The 5,000-nt window shown below is 41.5% G+C and overlaps 1 protein-coding gene across 23 annotated transcripts in view; it reads right to left on the reverse strand.

Annotated features, from left to right (window-relative positions):
• The window catches only part of LOC106876215 (roundabout homolog 2), a 1,018,579-nt gene that overhangs the window by 942,816 nt on the left and 70,763 nt on the right, over nucleotides 1-5,000 (reverse strand). Inside the window, exon 1 of one of the 23 annotated variants that reach the window (XM_089352313.1) lies at nucleotides 1-203. This exon is cut by the window's left edge and continues 288 nt beyond it. The exons of the other annotated variants lie outside the window; for them this stretch is intronic. The gene's annotated coding sequence lies outside the window, so the exon portion shown is untranslated. Of the gene's footprint in view, nucleotides 204-5,000 lie in introns of those variants that run through there. 23 annotated transcript variants of the gene reach the window in all.

Here is a 5,000-nt window from a genome sequence, read left to right on the forward strand (position 1 = left end):
TCTGTCTATGTCTGGTGTGCATCTGAAAGCTTATTGAAAGCAAGTTCGAAGAGTAAGTTAATTTTCCGACCACGTAATATTCAACATCTTATAGCAAGCCAGCATCTCGGAGATGTGTGAATCAATGAGAGAGTATGTCACAAAAGAAACGACCAACCAAGCCAGGCCTAGCCAAGCCAAAGCAGAGTAGAGTAGAACAGAGCAAAACGAAGGCGAGGCGTGGTGGGACGGACAAGTGTTAGATGAGGCAAGCAAGCAGGCAGGTAGGTAGGTCGGCCGGTAGGTAGATAGGTAGGTTGGTAGGTAGGTTGGTAGGTAGGTAGGTAGATAGGTAGGTAGGTAGGTAGGTAGGTAGGTAGGTAGGTAGGTGGGGGTGGGGATGGGGGGTGGGAGAGGTGGTGGCTTTAGGTTTAGCAAGTGATCGATGTTGCTATCGATGATGATGATGATGATGGTAATGGTACTTCGTGTTTACTTTCTTTTTTTTTAAATTAAAAGGTCATACTGGAGCACATCCGTGTTGGTGGTGTTGGTGCTAAATAGCTGTTAGTGGTGATGCTGTTTGCGATGATAATGATGATGCTGGGTGAAGAGTGGTGTTGGAAGGGACGGCGGAGTTGGAGGGAAAGGTGTTGATGGTCCTGGAAGTGAGTGATGGTGGTGGTGGTGGTGGTGGTGCTGCTGTACGGGCGTGAGAGAGATGATTGCGGTGGTTGTCGGTGGATATGGCGATGTTAGTGGTGGTGGTGGCGGCGATGTTGGTGGCGATGGTGTCGAAGTAGACAGAGCTGGATAATTATTGCTGTTTATCCCCAAATCAACACCAACACAACCAGATCTACGATTGTAAAGGAATTCCAGCCATGACAACCCCTGCTTTTTTTTAAAAAAAAGTATGTATCTACGCTAGAACTACATTACATTGTACCATGTGCTCTTTCCTTATTTTAGAGAATATATGACTTGAGGGCAAGTTAGCTGTTATTTCTAGCAAGTCGAGCGACCTGCAGGGATTCCCGCGCTGGTTCGAAGTGCTGTTGAGGCGATGGTGGTGGTAACAACAATACTATGCTGGTGGTTGTAGCGGTGTGGTGGAAGTGATAGTGAAAGGTGGTGGCGGTGGTGGTGGTAGAGCAGGTTGTAGTTGTAGTAATAGTAGCAATAGTAGTAGTAGTAGTAGTGGTGGTGGTGGTGGTGGTGGTGGTGGTGTTGGGATCAGCGATGATAATGGTAAGGTTTCGGTAATAGTATGGTAATAGAATGGTGGTGGTAGTGGGGCGGAGGTGTTAGTGCCTTTATGTTGTTGTTGTTGTTGTTGTTGATGGTGGTGGTGGAGATGATGGCGACGGTGGTGTTGATAGTAATGCTACTGGTGATGATGGTGGTGGGGGTGGTGAATGAAAATATCGATGACGATAACGACGACGACGACGATGATGTCGATGATGACGATGATGATGTTGTCGTTCGACCCTAGGTCAGTCTTCTTGATCGAGGAGAAATATGATCAGAGGCGCTCAAGCCACGACCATCCCGACATTTATTTAGGCGTTAAATTTAAGGGTTACATTATCGAATTTGTCTTTTTCTTATATAAATAACACAGTGGGTGTAATTTGAAGGTGAGAAAGGTGATTTGGCTGCTACTTCTAGCAGTTTGAGCGACCACTTAAAAGGTTCCCTTGTTAGTGGGGACGCGACGATAGCATTGACAATGGACGCTGCCATATATATATATATATATATATATATATATATATATATACACACATACATCATACATATAGACACACATGTATATATGTATATATATAAATTTGTGATGATGGCTGTGATGAATGTGGTGGACGGATGGCGAGACAGACAAATAGACAAGCAGAGAGAGAGAGAGAGAGAGAGAAATAGAGAGAGAGGGAGAGAGAGAGGGGGGAGTCAGACAGACAGGCTAAGCAGCAGAAATCACATGACTTGGGGAAAGCAGAAATTGTCCACTAGTGATTACTGTTGCTGCTGCACAAACACTCATGTGCACCGGTACTTGCACACACACACACACACACACACACTCACACACACACACACACACACACACACACAGATAAATATATATACGCACACACACGTGTACACAGTAATATGAACATGCATGAATAGGCACACATCAGTTCACATAATCACCGTAAATGATACAATGGCAGGTAAACAGCTACAGAAACGTACATGTATAAATGTATATATATATATATATATATACATACACACACCTATGTGATTTACATATACACAATCACGCACAGGTAAACAACTACATAAACATACGTAGATGCATAGGTACATAGTTGTATAAACACATCTACGCACAATATCTATCTGTCTGTCTGTCTTTTCTGTCCGTCTATCCGCCCATCTGTCCGTCCGCCCGTCCGCCCGACTGTCTACCTACATACCTACCTACCTACCTTACCTGTCTGTCTGTCTCTTTGTATGTATGTATCTGTCCATATGTCCGTACGTCTGTCCGTCCATTCGTCTATCTATCTATCTATCTATCTATCTATCTATCTATCTATCTATCTATCTATCTATCTATCTATCTATCTATCTATCTATCTATCTATCTGGATAGATAGACATTTATTTAATTAGATAGATAGATGATAGATAGATAGATAGATAGATAGATAGATAGATGATAGATAGATAGATAGATAGATAGATGCACACATACATACATATATACATACATAGTTGATTAGATAGATAGATAGATAGATAGATACATAGTTACGTACATATACAGATATAGATGTAAATGCATGTATAAGTATACACATGCCTACATTCATGCATACACATATACATACATGAGTAATTCATTGCATATTCTCCTTTTGTTATGCTCTTGCTTTCACACACACACACACACACGCACGCACGCACGCACACACACTCACACACAAACGCGCGCGCACACACAATGTAGCTGAATGCATAGTCAGATATCATATAGGGAGATAGATGAGTGGTAATAAAGGTGGACATATAGATAGATAGGTAGATAAATAGATAGACAAATAAATAGATGGGTAGTCAGACGGATAGAGAACGAGAGAGAGATACCATTCTCGAGTTGAGAGAGAGAGGGAGAGAGAGAGAAGAAATAGAAAGAGAGAGAGGTAACGCTATAAGGATGAATGTATAGAGAATGACAGACGGAACGGACAGAAAGCGGGCGATAACGCATGAATGAGAATAAGAGGGAGGTGTTACACATTCACGCAGTGGATTTAATAATAATTGTCTTGTTTTCTTCGAATACATGCAATTCTATATTTTCTTTCTCTGTCTTTCTGTCAGACCGATTCCCTATAAATCTGTCTGCCTCTCTGTCTGTCTCTCTCTCTGTCTCTGTCTTGCTCCCCTCTTGTTAGACACAATTACTATAAATTTGTCTGTCTGCCTGTCTATCTGTTTGTCTGTCTCTTTTCTGTTCTTCCATACCCTCCTCTCTCTCTCTCTCTCTCTCTCTCTCCTTTTCCTTCTCCCTCCTTTCCCCTCTCTCCTTTCCTCTCTCTTTCTTGTTCTCTCTCTTTCTTGTTCTCTCTCTTTCTTGTTCTCTCTCTTTCTTGTTCTCTCTCTTTCTTGTTCTCTCTCAAAAGCAGACGATTTTTCGACAGCAGAATCAGTTAGTAAAGTTCGCAAAATGGAATAACTTTAACATGCAAAGAGGAGAGGAGGGTGAATCGAAATGTTTTGGGCAAGCTCTTTCGTCGCAGATCACACACACACACACACAGCCACACACACACACACACACAAACACACACATGCGCGCTCACACACACACACATACACATATCCACGCACAAACGCACACACACACATACATGCACGCACACACACACAATTATATATATGTATACACCCATACATATATACACTCATATGTGCACATATACATATACATACACATATATACGTCTTTATATATACATCTATCTATCTATCTATCTATCTATCTATCTATCTATCTATCTATCTATCTACATACATACACACATTTATATATCCATGTATATGTGAGTATGTATGTACAATTATGTGCGATTTGGTACAAGTACGAGTGTGTGTGTATGTGTGTGTGTGTGTATGCGCGCGCGCGTATGTGTGTGCGCGCGCGGTCTTCTATTTGGCTTAGCTTTATCCGCTTTCAGGGACCAGGATATTTAGTTCCTGTTTTCTAAATTCCGGGTAATGTCTCAATCATAAATATCAAAATAGATAATGATTCACATCAACTTATACCACTGAAACAACAACAACAACACTATGGTTGAATATCGCATATTTCTGTTCACATATTATGTCCGTTTTGCAGTCCCGTGTATAAAAAAACAAACCTTCCCGTTATGGGAATGATAAAGATCATACAGCATAAAACTTTTTTATTGTTACTATAAAGCTCCTAGTTCCGTAGGCCTATACTCAGCAGACGTATTGTCAAATGTGTCCCAGCTGTGGCCATCCCATATATATATATATATATTTTCCCAGTCTGACTTTACTCCAGCATGGCCTTCCGATTTTTGTCTAAGGCAATAAAAGATGTGGTTTTGATTTAGGGAAATTTGGCTGTTATTTTGTGCTGGTGACCATGTAGAGTTTGACCATGTAGCGTTTCCCCTTCGTTCCCGTACGTAACCTAGCAGTTTGGCAAGACTGATCGACTTAAATAAAAATAAGTACTGGGGTTGATTTATTCGACTAAACCCCTCAAGGCGGTGCCCCAGCATGACCGCAGTCCAGTCATTGAAACTAGTAAAAAAAATAAAAGATAACATATTTTGGTTCTGGCTGTTATCGTAGTCGTTTTAGCCCCAGGCCGACTCTTGTCGAGTAGACCTCATTCTGTTTTTTTCCCCCTATGTGAACGAAACTCAACGAGTAACAATGCTAAACCAACGTATCCCTTTGCAACTATGGTGGGAGAGAAAGGGTAA

This window comes from Octopus bimaculoides, chromosome 5 (assembly GCF_046866305.1).
Source record: "Octopus bimaculoides isolate indiv1 chromosome 5, ASM4686630v1, whole genome shotgun sequence".
NCBI classification, from domain to species: Eukaryota; Metazoa; Mollusca; class Cephalopoda; order Octopoda; family Octopodidae; genus Octopus; species Octopus bimaculoides.